The sequence below is a fragment of the Panthera leo genome, chromosome B1 (assembly GCF_018350215.1).
Source record: "Panthera leo isolate Ple1 chromosome B1, P.leo_Ple1_pat1.1, whole genome shotgun sequence".
NCBI lineage: Eukaryota > Metazoa > Chordata > Mammalia > Carnivora > Felidae > Panthera > Panthera leo.
In genome coordinates, this window is record NC_056682.1 from 105538228 (window position 1) to 105551908 (window position 13681).

Genomic DNA, 13681 nt, shown 5'->3' on the forward strand with positions numbered 1-13681 from the left:
ATTTATTTAATTTTGTGAGTAATGCAGAAGCCTCCATTATCTGTCTTTGTGTTCTTGTTTCCTTCTAGCACCTGAAACTGGGAGCACATCACAGAGCAGGCATAAGACTGACAATGGAACTATTCTGGGCAACATTGTCGTTAAGGGACATGTGACAATTTCCAAAAAATGCTCCTTTTAGAAACATGAGAAAAAACCCACTTTTTTTAATCTTCAGGAAAATGAAGTGATTCCTTAAAAGTAAACACAGCATTAAGGCAAAACAGTCTTTCCTTAAAAATCAAAAATATTTAAGGGGCTCCTGAGTGGTTCAGTCAGTTAAGCGTCCGACTTCTACTCGGGTCATGATCTCATGGTTTGTGAGTTCAAGCCCCTCGTTGGGCTCTGTGCTGACAGCTCAGAGCCTGGAGTCTGCTTCCGATTTTGTCTCCTTCTCTCTCTGCCCCTCCCCGCTTGTGCTCTGTCTCTCTGTCTCTCAAAAATAAATAAATGTAAAAAAACAAAAACAAGTATAAAAGAAGATAAAAAATATTTTGAGGAATCTGTCGCTACTTAAAGGAAATTCATTTCAGTGGCCTAAGAGGTCACCAGTGAGAAATGTCTCATTTCTAAAGGAAAGCTTTACTTCAAACAAACAAGATATAACATAAAAACAAAACTTGTTCTTATCAGAATTATATACTTTTAAGTATCCAACATATTCAAACTTCTAGAAACAATGTAGGAAGACAGAGCTCTCTTGAAATGGACCTGTTGCAGTGTAATGAGATGCCAAAGAAAACATTTCATTTGATAATAAGCAAATATTAACCTAAGAGCACTTTAAGGGAAAATGGAATGCAAGAGTCACCAGTGGATCTTAGAATAGTGTCTCTATCATACTAATAAAGCATGTTTATATATTGCCCAAGAATATAACTTATTCCCATTTTCATCTTACTTTTATTATACTCAGTGCTCAAGTGCTTATAAGTCCTCCTCTATTGTAGAAATACTTAAGGAAGATAACTCATCAGTTTGACTTTCTTGAGGAATCAAATAGAATGTCTAATGCAAGATACTGTCTCTGAATAAGAAGAAAATGAATAAACTAGAAGAAAGTGAAAAATGACAATATCCCTGGGTAAATCTCAGGATTCTTTGGAATGCTACTAGTTGGAGACTTTTTGCCAGGAAATATTAGTTTGAGAAAAAATGAATTCAATTTAAAAAGGAGGAAAATCAATTAGATTCAATTTTAATAATTCTTCATTTAGAATGTGTGTGTGTGTGTGTGTGTGTGCATATAGATATAATACTCTATGTTCTAGTTCTGTAGTGATAGAAATCCCTTTCATTTATTGAAAATAACAAAACAAAAAGGGTTGGGATAATAACAGCTTTGCTTTGTTAGCAACTTCTCAGGATTCTGTAATAGATACATTAATTTGGGTTATTTTGCTGGAAAGCTGAATAAGATCAGAACTTTATTTTCTTCACAGCTTTGTTCACTACACTGAATCCATTTGAAAGTCCTCAGAAATTTCACCAGCCTGGACTAGTCGTAAACACTATCTCAACTCTGGTTTGAATAGGACTTTTCAATTCAGTCTGATAATCCTGGTGGGAAGCTGTCCATCACCCATATGAAAGAATAAATGTGCTTGTTTAAATAATCAGTTTTCTAGAATTTTGGTCAAATGTTTATATACTGCCCAAAGTCCTTTTTTTTTTTTTTTTAACTTATCAGATTTTGGATCATCCACAAATGCCTTAAAATATTAGGTTATATGGTCAAAATGTAGAATATTGAATTAACATTTTAAAATAAACATATGAAGGGTGCCTGTGTGGCTCATTTGGTTGAGTGTCTGACCCTTGGTTTCCATTCATGTCATGATCCCAGAGTCATGCAGGGAATAGAGCCCTGCATCGGATTCTGTTCTAAGTGTGGAGCCTACTTGGGCTTCTCTCTCTCTTCCTCTGCTTCTCTCCCTTTGCCCCTCTCCCCCACTCACACTCCCTCTCTGTCCGTAAAAAAATAAAAATAAAAATAAATAAAGTAAAATAAGTGTACCATAAGCAAGAATCTCTAACTTTATGCTTTTAAAATTCTTGAAAATATCCCTGTCTCTATTTCATAAACAGACTCAACAGCGTGGTTTGGGGGATTACTGCTCTTTATAATGCAAACTTGCTCTTTTCAAAATTGTGATTTTAAAAGTTTTCTAAATTATGTAGTACAGTGTTGCCTTTTAGAATAGTAAATAATAAGGTCTCTCAATGGTACAACTTCTGTGTAACAAATAAATCTAGCCTCTATAGCAGTCCTTGACAAGGCCCTAGGTAACAAATTGCAGACATTTAAGGAGCAGCTTCAAACATAAATGCATTTTGTAGATCATTCAGAAAACTTTTGCTACCAGGATTTTCAGAACACAAGAAATACATATTCCTGGGCGTATGAGGATTGGAGCAGCCTCAGTCTGAGGAAGCTATCGCCAAAACTCTGTTCACAGTTGTAAGTTTAAAGATCATTGATCCTGACATATGACATGTCACATTGAGTATGAAATTTCAAATTAAAAATAATGCAGCCCAATAAATAGCACATCACATGACATGGCATCAGATGCTGGCAAAACTTTTGCTCTTTACAGTGTTGGGTGAGCAGTGACAAACAGAACACCATGAGGGAAATTACCGTGTCATATTTCAATATACGAGGGAGAAGAACATGGTTTAAGATAGGCAAGTGCACATGTATATTTGCACAGTGCATAAAAGGTGCTTGAATTTCTGTGGTAGTCTGTGTTTTAAAGACAGGTTGGATGAGCACAGGGTAGGAGTGTCTGCACACATCAGAAAGGAAGGCTGGAGGCAGCAGTGGATGAACTTTTATCACAGAAATCAGCAGATCATTAGCCAAGTTTGTCTGCTGGCTACAGAGCAGATGGCTTCTGTTGCATAGGAACTGGTTTGGGAAATAAAAGATTTTCAAAGAAACCTGTTCATTGCACTTAAATGTGTGTAATTATAAAATTTTTAAATACATATTTATGCCAATTACAAACAATTGCTAATTGATGCATATTCCTGAGGATAATGAATTTAAAAAGTGTATTCTACAGTTAATATGAAGTGAATAAAGATGAGTAGCCCAACAATCTTGGGACTCTTCCCAAATATTGCTGGAATTTGAAACTAGTAAAATGCTTGTGTAGGAAGATTACATTTGGATAAAGAAGACTCTGGAAATCCAGGTAAGTTGTTTCTAAAAAGTAAACACCTCTGTCGCTCAGTTGGTTATGCACCTGACTCTTGGTTTTGACTAGGTTCATCATCTACCAGTTTGTGAGATCAAGCCCTGCATTGTGGAGTCTGCTTGAGATTCTCCCCCCCCCCCGCCCCCACCCCTTACATCCTTTCTCTCAAAAATGAAAAATTAAACATTAAGAAAATACATGTATTTTCAAATTCTAACAAAATTCTGGTCAATATGGTAAACCAAGCTAATATAGAAAGACAACCCCACTCACTGAAAATACATGCACATGACACCACATACATATGTTAGGTATAATATAATACTTTCAAACTATACAGTTTTTCAAATAAGGAAAGGAGTGAACAATTTCTAGAACTAATAGGTAACTAGAACATAACTTGGTCCACATTAGCTGCAGTAGGAAACAGAAGGCTATAAGAATCAAGTAAAGCCTTGAGGTGGTGGCTTTAATGCTCAAATAGAAATGAAGAATAGTGTCTCAAGCTTGTTCAATACAGGGACTAGGTATAATCCTGAGTAAATCAGGGATCCACTGACTAATCCCATCCAGGGATAGGATCCTGAGCGGCTGTGCCTACTGACATTGGGAAGCTGCATGTTGGTACCAATCTAAGTTGGGATATGAAAGGATAAAGACTCATTGAGGAGGTACCGGAACCTAAAGCTTGACTCATTGCTGTGGGGCCTGATACAATGCTCCCTACAAGATTCTAGAAAACTGAGCTGAGAAGTCAGCAGAAAACTGCTTCAGAACAGTTGAAACTCACAGGGTCCTGATTAAAAACAACTTAAAAGCTGGTCTGGACAAATCCATGTTTGGGGAGTGACTATAGAAAACAATGAAAATGAGTTCCTAATCAGAATGTATGATAAAGGCTAGAAAATTTATATACTGTGAACTAGAGAGAAGAAAAAAAATACAAAATAATGTGTTAAAAATATTTAACAAGATTTAAAATAATTCTGGTGATCTGGCATACTTGATGTCTGGATAAACTATTCCTGAAGAGAACACCTAAGAATCCTGGATGATATATTTAAAATATCTTTTTAAATGCATAGTTGAACTGGTAGGAGGTAAGACAGAAACATCAGAGGTCAAGAATTATGATAAATGTGAATCTGCAAAGTTAAAAGACAAAATGTGGCATTTTCTCTAAGGCATCTGCCCATCTGTGTGGTGACATGAGTTTTTTACTTTTTTCATAGCAAAATCACGTTATTCAAGTGTAAGAAGACTGGCTTTTTGGAGCCACAGTGCATGTTTATTACATGAAAAAAGAAAAGAAGAGCACCTTAATCATTGTTAGCCTGGTGAAATAGCAGCGGTGGAAAGGTTTTAGTGACCCTCAGTTAGATTTTAGGAGTTTGAGATTCAGCCCCGACACTTCTTAAAAATAAAAATATAATATATAAAATATCCAGAGCTTAAGTGTATGTCTGAATAATGTTTACAAATGGATAATTGGTACCTCCATTATGAAAAAGAGTATTAGGACAGACCAAGAAACCTCTCGCATATACACCCATTCAATAACCAACCAGAAAAAAAAATGTTATGACTTCTATCATCCTGTATTTGTTTTGCCTTTTATTGCACCTTGCAAAAATTAAATCTCTTGTCTGTCTTTATTCAGACAACATAATGAGTATTAGATGTTCCCATGCTGTCTTTATGTATGTCTACTCTTCAAGGATATTTGGGTTGCTTGCATTTTTTGTCTATTACAAACAATGCTACTGTAAACATTCTTGTACATGTAGTTTGGTGAATATATGTATACTCACTTCTATTGGTCATATACATCAGCATGGAATGGCCAAGTCACAGGGCATACATATATTGAGCTTTAGCAGATACTGGCAAACGGTATTCCAGAATGTTTCTTTCTCACCAGTAGTGTTTAAAGTTTCAGTTGCTGCACATTCTGGCCAAGATTGCATAATGTTAGGCTCTTTAGTTTTGCCACCGTATTAGGTACAAGGTGATATGGCATTGCTGTATTCACTTGCTTTTTCCTCATGAATGCTATGATGTGATAGAAGACATTTTTAAATTCTTATTGACTATTTGGATAACCTTTTTTATAAAATGCCTTTTTCAAACCTTTTTAATATTTCTTTTGAAATTTTGCTTTCTTTTGTGTTGTTGTTGTTGTTGTTTTTTATTGGTGGATGCCTGCATTTTACTTATTAATTTGCAGGAAGTCTTTACATAGTTTAGATATAAATTACTTTTCAGTTACATGTATGAAAATATCTTCTCCTACCCATATACTGCATTTTTACTTTCTTCATAAAGTCTTTTGATAAATAGATTTTTCATGAAGTTGCAGTGATCAATATTTTCTTTATAGTTAGGGGTTTTTTTGGTCCTAATTAAGAAAAAGTTTCTGGCCTACCAAGAAGAAACTGAATAGGTTAAAAATCATAGTTTTAAGCTCATCAAAGAATTTGAGATCACCAGAAAAACCTAAATATTCTAAGGAGGAGGCAATGATCCTAAGGGAAGTGGGACCCAGCTGCTTTCATCTTTGCACACCTGGCGGGAAGAGAGTGAACCTGTCGTATAATAGCAAAGAAAAAAGCGTGGCCCATTTCAATGTATGTGGCCATTGTAATGTCTCCATATGGCCTGACATGACTAATTAGTATCCCAAGCAATATCAGTTTCTGCTCATTCTTCGATTGTTTCACACAAGGCATTGACTGAGGGCATAATAGCAGCATATTAAATGTTGTCAGAAGAACAGAACAGCAAGAAAATACTCCCTATAGACATGAGGACCTTGCTAGGCACTCAGCAGCCTGAGAGCAGGACAGGAGAACTGAAAGAATTCCTTCAGGTATTCATCACTGAGTGCAAGGAGGTGGTGAGTTGAAGACTGGACACAGGGTAAAAGGGCTGAGAAAGTCTCTCAAGATGAATAGGGCCTTGCCTGGGTTGCTGAAGGATGGGAGAGGGGGACAGGATGTGGAAGGTTTTCTGGAGGTCCACAAGGCTTTCATCAACTGCAGGCAGGTGCTCTGTACCAAGTGTAGAGTAGCAGACTTTTATTTAGCTCAAGTTAGAGCCACTGTGGCCTGGGAACAATGCAGCAAAGTGGAGCAAGATCTCTCAAAGGTGAAAAGCTAGGAAAAGAAAGAGAAGGCCCCAGTTACCTAAAAGGCTGGATACTAAACTGTAAAACAGCTCTCTTACAATTCAGAAAATTAGCTAATAAATTGAAAAGCAAAGAGAGAGAGAGAGAGAGAGCTCTGGAGTCTTGCCAGGACTCAGATCCCAAGCCATGCAGAAGAAAATATTCTGATCTCAAAAGCAAAATATTTGAAGCCAGTGGTAAAATGAATCTAACCAAATCTGCAACAAAGCTCAGAACCAGCTGAAGTATATATTACAGTGATTCCTTCTACCACTCTTGAAACAACTTAATAGGGGAAGAAACATGTCTTTTTCTGAAGTTACATATCATTAATTTTAATCTTTATTTTTCTGACACACAATTTTCAATATATAATATAATTTAGGAAATATGAAATGAAACTAGAAATGTGAATTATAAACACTAAGAGGCAAAATAGTCAACAGAAGCTAAATTATAGATGTTCTAGATATTAGTATTAGAAAATGAGAACTTAAAAATGACTCTAGTTAATATTTTTATTATTTTATTTTATTTTTAACTAATACTTTAAATCATCTAGTAGAAAAGTATTCAAAATATATAAGTAAATGGAGCATTTCAACAGAAAAAATGTGAAGTATAAGGAAATAAAATGAAACACCACAACAGTAAAATATAGCATCAGAAATAGGAAATTTATTCAATGAACTTAACAATGGACACTATAGAGTTTAAGAAAGTGAAGACAAGTAAAAAAAAAAAATTACCTAAACCAAAGTGCAAAGAGAAAAAAGGAATGTAAAACAAAACTGAGCCGCAATTTTCAACGCCTATGACATAATATTAGATGCACACAGATATTCATAATTAGTGTCTTAGAAATGAGGAAAAATAGAGGAAGAGAAATTGTTGAAGACATAGTGGCTGAGAATTTTTCAGAGTTAATGAAAGCTATCAATCAACAGATCCAAGGAGCTCAGTAAACCTCAAGCAACATTACACACACACACACACACACACACACACACACAAACAGACCCCTAAGTTCATCGTAATCAAATACCGGAAAATAAACATTAAAAAAAAAATTCTTAAAAGTGGCCAGAAAGAAAAAGATATGTGACATTCAGGGGAATAGCAACAAAAGATGGCTGATTGTGAAGGCTGGGAGAAAAAGAGGTAACATCTTTAAGATGCAGAAAGAAAAAAAAAAATGACCCAGAAGTCCATACTGAATAAAATATTTTATAAAAATGAAGATGAAATAAAGATATTTCCAAAATCAAAAGCTGAAAATTTTAGCACTAGCACAGACACTTAAATTTTAAAGGAGTTCTTCGGGCTTAATGAAAAAAAAAATTTCCTTAAAGACCATTGACTGATTAAAGCAAAAATAATGAAAATTTATTGTATATTTATAACCTGTGTAGAAGTAAGACATGTCAAGAAGAGTACCAAGGTTGGTGGTGGAGAAATGGAATTACTTCTTTGTGAAATGATACGATATTATTTAATGTTATTCTGTGATAAATTAAGGATATATATAACTACATTTGTCTTATAAAATTTCTTATAAAAATATATTTTAATTTTCAGTGTACTGGTCCTATATATCTTCCCTTGTAATTCAGTCCCAGCTATTTGTCTTAAGATTGTTTCAAAGTATTTTGAATAGTATTATTCATGTTTTACTTTTTATTTTTATTTTACATGTATTTAATATATGTGTATATTCATACACAGACCATGAAAAATTGATGTATTAATTTGTGTTCACAGACCATGAAAAACTTATGTATTAGTTTTAAGAGCATAGTTTTTCTGTTTTTTCCTTTGTGTAAAATTATGTAAAATTAGTAATTATATTATTTCCTTTTTTTTAATCCTTATATACTCAATAGATTTTGGTAACCTGAGTATGCTGTCTACAAACTCAAGTATAATAGTAAATAGAGAGGTAACAGTGATACTTTTCACTTTTTCCCCAAACTAGAGGAAAAGCTTTCAATATTTCATCATTAGGAATGATATTTGCTATAGTTTTTTCTCCTTTTTTAAATATTATAGATAGTCACTCAGTCATTACAACGTTAAGGAATGTATCTTGTGCCTTAGGTTGCTGAGAAGTTTTTGTTTTATTTTCTGTTTTTTAATTTTTTTAATGTTTTAATTTTGGGGAAATTTGCTTTTTTTTAACCTATCGAGTCATAGGAATTTTCTACCTTTTTAATGTGTTAATGATGAATTATATTAGGTTTTGAATGTGAAATCAATATTTCAATCGGGAAAATGTCACCTGGTCATGATATATTATCTTTTTTCTAGATCACTGATTTTACTTTGCAAACATTTAACTTAGGACACTTGTATCAATAGTCAGGAGAGAGATGGTTCTTGGCTACTGCATTCTGACAATAATCTTATATGCCATTTTTGTGAAGTTTATGCTTTTCATGTGAAACATTTTAAGAAGTGCTCTTTTTCTATTCTCTGGAAGAGTTTGTATAAAATTTTTCCACCATAAATAACACTTCAAAGAATGTATTGGTTAATCCATCTCTGCCAAAGGAATTTTTGTGTCAACAGATTTTAGCAACAGATTCAATTGTTAAAATAGACATCAAACCAATCTGATTTTTAAATTTCTTCTGTCAGCTCCAATAAGGTGTGCCCTTTTTTTTTCCTGAGGAATTTATCCATTTTATATAAAATTTTAAATGTAATGTTTCAAATGTATTCAACATATTTTTATATTATCTTTTTAATGTTGTCAAATCTGTAGTTGATGTCCCCCTTCCTGTTGCTGATAGTAAAGTTATATTTTCTCTTTTGCCTTGATCAGTCTTGCTAAGTATTTATAGATTTTAATTTTTTCAAAGAACCAATTTTATCATTTGATTTTTATTTGCATTTAAAAATTTTTATATTTCTTTGTTTCTCTTTGTTTCTGTCCTTTTCTATATTTCTTAGGTTTCATTTAATGTGCCTTTTTTTAAAAGTTTATTTATTTATTTTGAGGGAGAGGGAGAGTAGAAAAGGCACAGAGAGAGAGGGAAAGAGAAAATCCCAAGCAGGTTCCACACTGCCAGTACCAAGCCCCCACACAGGGCTTGAACTCATGAACTGTGAGATCATGACCTGAGCCGAAATTAAGAGTCAGATGGTTAACCAACTGAGTCAGCCAGGCACCCCTTATTTGCTGTGCCTCTTCAGATAGAAGCTTAAATATATAATAAAAGCTATATAACTTATCCTATCTCCCCAGTGTAAGGCTCAAGTATAGTCCTATATATTTTATGTGTTTCTGATCTGAATCATTTATTCTTTTTATATTAATGCAATTAGGATATGTGGTTATGTGATTAACTGTAACTAACTTAAAGATGGTGATAAAATTATAGAAGAATATTTTGAGCATTAATTTAGCTTTTTTTTAAAGTTTATTTTTTGAGAGAGAGAGAGTGCGAGAGAGAGCAGGGGAGGAGCAGAGAGAGAGGGAGAGAGAGAGAGAATCCCAAGCAGGCTTCACACTGATGTGGGGGCCTGAATCTGAACTCATGAACCGTGACATCATAATCAGAACTGAAATCAAGCGTTGTACGCTTAACCACCCACACGCCCCTAAGCATTAATTTATATTAAAACATAAATACAAATGGAATTTATTAGCTATACTGGGTTGAATAGTGTCCCTCAAAGATTCATGTATACTCATAACTTGTACACTCATAACTCATGACGTTAATTGGAAATAAGGTTTTTTGAAGATGTAATCTCATTAAGATGAGGTCATGACTGGTGCCCTTTTAGAGGAGGCAAATTCAGACACAAAAAGACAAAGAGGGGAAGGAAGAAATCATGTGAAGCTGGGGGCAGAGACTGGAGTGATGTGTCTACAAGCCAAAGAACAAGTGTTTCAGGCAACCACCAGAAGCTAACAGAGAAGTATTGAACAGATTCTCCCTAAGGGCCTCCAGAAAGGACCCTCCCGGCTGACAACTTAATTACAACTTCTGGAACAAACAAACAAACAAACAATACATTTTTGTGCTTCAAGCCACCTAGTGTATGGTATGTTGTTAAGGCAGCTGTCAGAAACTAATGTATTGGTAATCACTTAGGGGATGAAGGCTTTTTCTTTGCATTGGGTTCACAGACTAGAATTCCAAAGAGGATGTTTTTGCTTAAACTGCAGTTTCCAGTTTCAGTTTTCTAAAGTGGAATAAATACATTTGTGAAGCAATTGGAGTGTAGAATTTTTTGATATTTTTAAACTCCCTCCTTCTTCCCCCATCCTGGACTGCAGCCTGTAACTATTTTGAAACAATTTTAAATGACTACATTTATCTAACGTTGCTAAACAGTTCAACTTCATTTTTATAAAAACAACCAACTTTGTTTCAAATTAATAATTTTCCAGCTACATAATATTTAATTAAACAATAGGATTTGAAGCAAGTACAGTGAAGTGTTTGTAAACATTCAACCCCTGAAAGCTGAATTGTTGCAAGTTCTCTGCTGCTGTGAGCATCAGTCTGGGGGCCTTGCAGCAGAATAGAGAGTAAATGTGAAACCAGAAAGTCTGTTTATTGGAAAAGACAAATCTATTTTGGTTTTCTTGAACTTTGTTATTTTACTGTATTGTTCTTTTTTCAACATATGCTCTTTTGGTAAACTGTCTATGGAACAAGGTGGGGTATAAAGAAAGGAGGCAAGTAGGTTGAAAGTAGGAGAGACGAAGGAAAAATATGCCTGTGGATGATCTCCTATTCCAGTTATTGATGTCAAACTTTAAATTCCAGGCTACCTTTCTCAAGCCATTTGTATTCGTTCTGATCTACCTCTCTCACTTGCCAGGTGATATAAAGCAAGGAAACACAACTTTTATCAGTATAACAGAAGCAAAAATTGCTAGGAAGGTAAATCATTTTCATGATGAGACCACAAATTCTAAATATGTATCGGATAGGTTGGGATTGTAGTTTTTTCTTCCTCTAGTGTAGATTTGGTGACGTAAAAATTCCTTAAAATCAGAGAATGTGTCTTTTTTATTGAACAAATAATAGTTAAAAAATATTCAACACTTAGTATGTGACAGAAAACATTCTACTTGCTTCATTGTTCTTATTTAAATCCCAAAATAATGTTTGCTATCGATATTATTTATTTCCATTTTAAAGATAATCAAAACATAATAAATATTAGTAATTTACCCATTCTCACTCCGTTTAAGAAACTGAGGTGGGATATAAAATCAAGCACTTGGGAAGACAACTATTACTCTATATGTCCTCTGATATAGCTTCAAACACAGTCTTGAGCACAGGGTAATGTTCATTTTATATTAATTGATATATGCAGTGGATTGAAAGACTCTCCACAGGATTGTGTCTATGTCTTTTTTTTTTAACGTTTATTTTTGAGACAGAGAGAGAGCATGAATGGAGGAGGGTCAGAGAGGAAGACACAGAATCCGAAGCAGGCTCCAGGCTCTGAGCTGTCAGCACAGAGCCCGATGTGGGACCCGGACTCATGGACTGTGAGATCATGACCTGAGCGGAAGTCGGACTCTTAACCAACTGAGCCACCCTGGCGCCCCTAGATGTGTCTGTGTCTTAATCTTCCAAACCTGTAAATGGTACCTCATTTATTTATTTTTTATTTTTTTAAATGTTTTAATTTATTTTTGAGAGAATGAACAAGAGAGTCTGAGAGCACAAGCATGGGAGGGGCATAGAGAAAGGGAAACAGAGGATCCAAAGAGGACTGTGTGCTGACCACAGAGAGACCAATGTGGGGCTTGTACTCACAAACCATGACGCTTAACTGCCTGAGCCACCCAGGTGTCCTGAATGGTACCTCATTTAAAAGAAAGGGTCTTCACGGTTGTAATTAATTTCAGGATCTTGCGATGAGGAGATTATGCTGGATTATTTGTGTAGGTCCAAAATCCATTGATAAGTATCCATATAAAAGACACAGAGGAGAAGATAGATAGATGTAAGGTGGACATGAAGGCAGGGATTGGGGTGATGCCACCACAAATCAAGAAAGGCCAGCAGTCATCAGAAGCTAGAAGAGGCGAGAAACTGATTCTCCCTAGGGCCTCCAGAAAGAGTGCTATATAGCTGAAACTTCGATGTGAGACTTCTGGCCTCCAGAACTGTGACAATATAAGCAGGGTTTTTTTCTTAAGTTTGTTTATTTAAAGAGAATAGAGACAGAATAAATGATGGAAGGGTAAAGAGAGAGAGATAGAGAGAGAGGGAGAGAGAGACAGAATCCCAAGCAGGCTCCCACTGCCAGCTGCAAAGCCCCATGTGGGGCCTGAACCCACAAATCTCAAGATCATGACCTGAGCCAAAACCAAGAGTTGGACACCTAACCGACTGAGCCACCCAGGTGCCCCCAGAACAGGGACAGAAAAAATTTCTGTTGTTTTAAGCCGTTGTGTTAATTTGTTACAGTGGCCACTGGAAACATAAAATATAAAATAAAATTAAAAAAAAAAGAAAAAAGAAAAAGCAGACTGAGAGGCAATGAGAGACACTCATATCCATTATAATTACATTTTTGCATAAAAATGTTCCAGATTTCATTTCCCTAATTAAAATATATATCTACCCACCTTTGAGATAATCTGATAGGAATTTGCAAGTTGTTTTTAAGAACTTGTCAGTTTTTGCTTTTAAAGCAATAGTTTCCTAAAAGAAACACATGCAATCTTCCACATGAAAGCAAATGTAATAATAATTAGCTGGGTGCAATCTTGTATAAGGATGCTATACTGCCTCAAGCATCTTGCATTTTAACACCAAGGTAAAAGAGTTAGGCTATCATTCTTCTCTGCTACTTTTATTGAATTTTTTCTCTACGTTTTGTAATAAAGGAGTGTTATCTAGCAGGAGAAATCAGTAAATCCTTTTCACCTGACACTCAAACCTAAAAGAAATCAAATTCTGTTTTTTGCCTTTTTGTATGTCCTTGTAATTTTTTCCTGATAGGCTGACATGATACACTAGGCAAAATTACTGCTGCAAATAGGCCTCTGGCAATGCAGTGGTGAGGTGTGGGGGAAGGGGAAGAATTCTATAGCCCTGTGATTAGGTCTTTCTTTTAGTGAGCCTGTGCTCCTGGACTGTGAGCTTCACAAGTGTTCCTCCTTTTTTTCTCTCCCCTTAGGTAGAACAGGATGGCTAGACTGGACTGGGATTGGATAGTTCCCTTCTCCCAGGTGAGGTAGGCTTTGCTAAAACCCCGGCAGGTGAGGCTCTCAACAATTAGTTTC

At 35.2% G+C, this 13681-nt stretch overlaps 1 long non-coding RNA gene across 11 annotated transcripts in view; it reads left to right on the top strand.

Annotated features, from left to right (window-relative positions):
* The window catches only part of LOC122217929, a 95636-nt gene extending 83777 nt beyond the window's left edge, over nt 1-11859 (top strand). For 8 of the 11 annotated variants that reach the window (XR_006201770.1, XR_006201772.1, XR_006201771.1 and 5 more), the window contains one exon: nt 69-300. This is a non-coding gene — a long non-coding RNA (uncharacterized LOC122217929). Of the gene's footprint in view, nt 1-68; nt 301-4477; nt 4780-11821 lie in introns of those variants that run through there. The other 3 variants (XR_006201763.1, XR_006201767.1, XR_006201764.1) reach the window with 2 other exon arrangements.
* Nucleotides 11860-13681: the final 1822 nt, after the last annotated feature.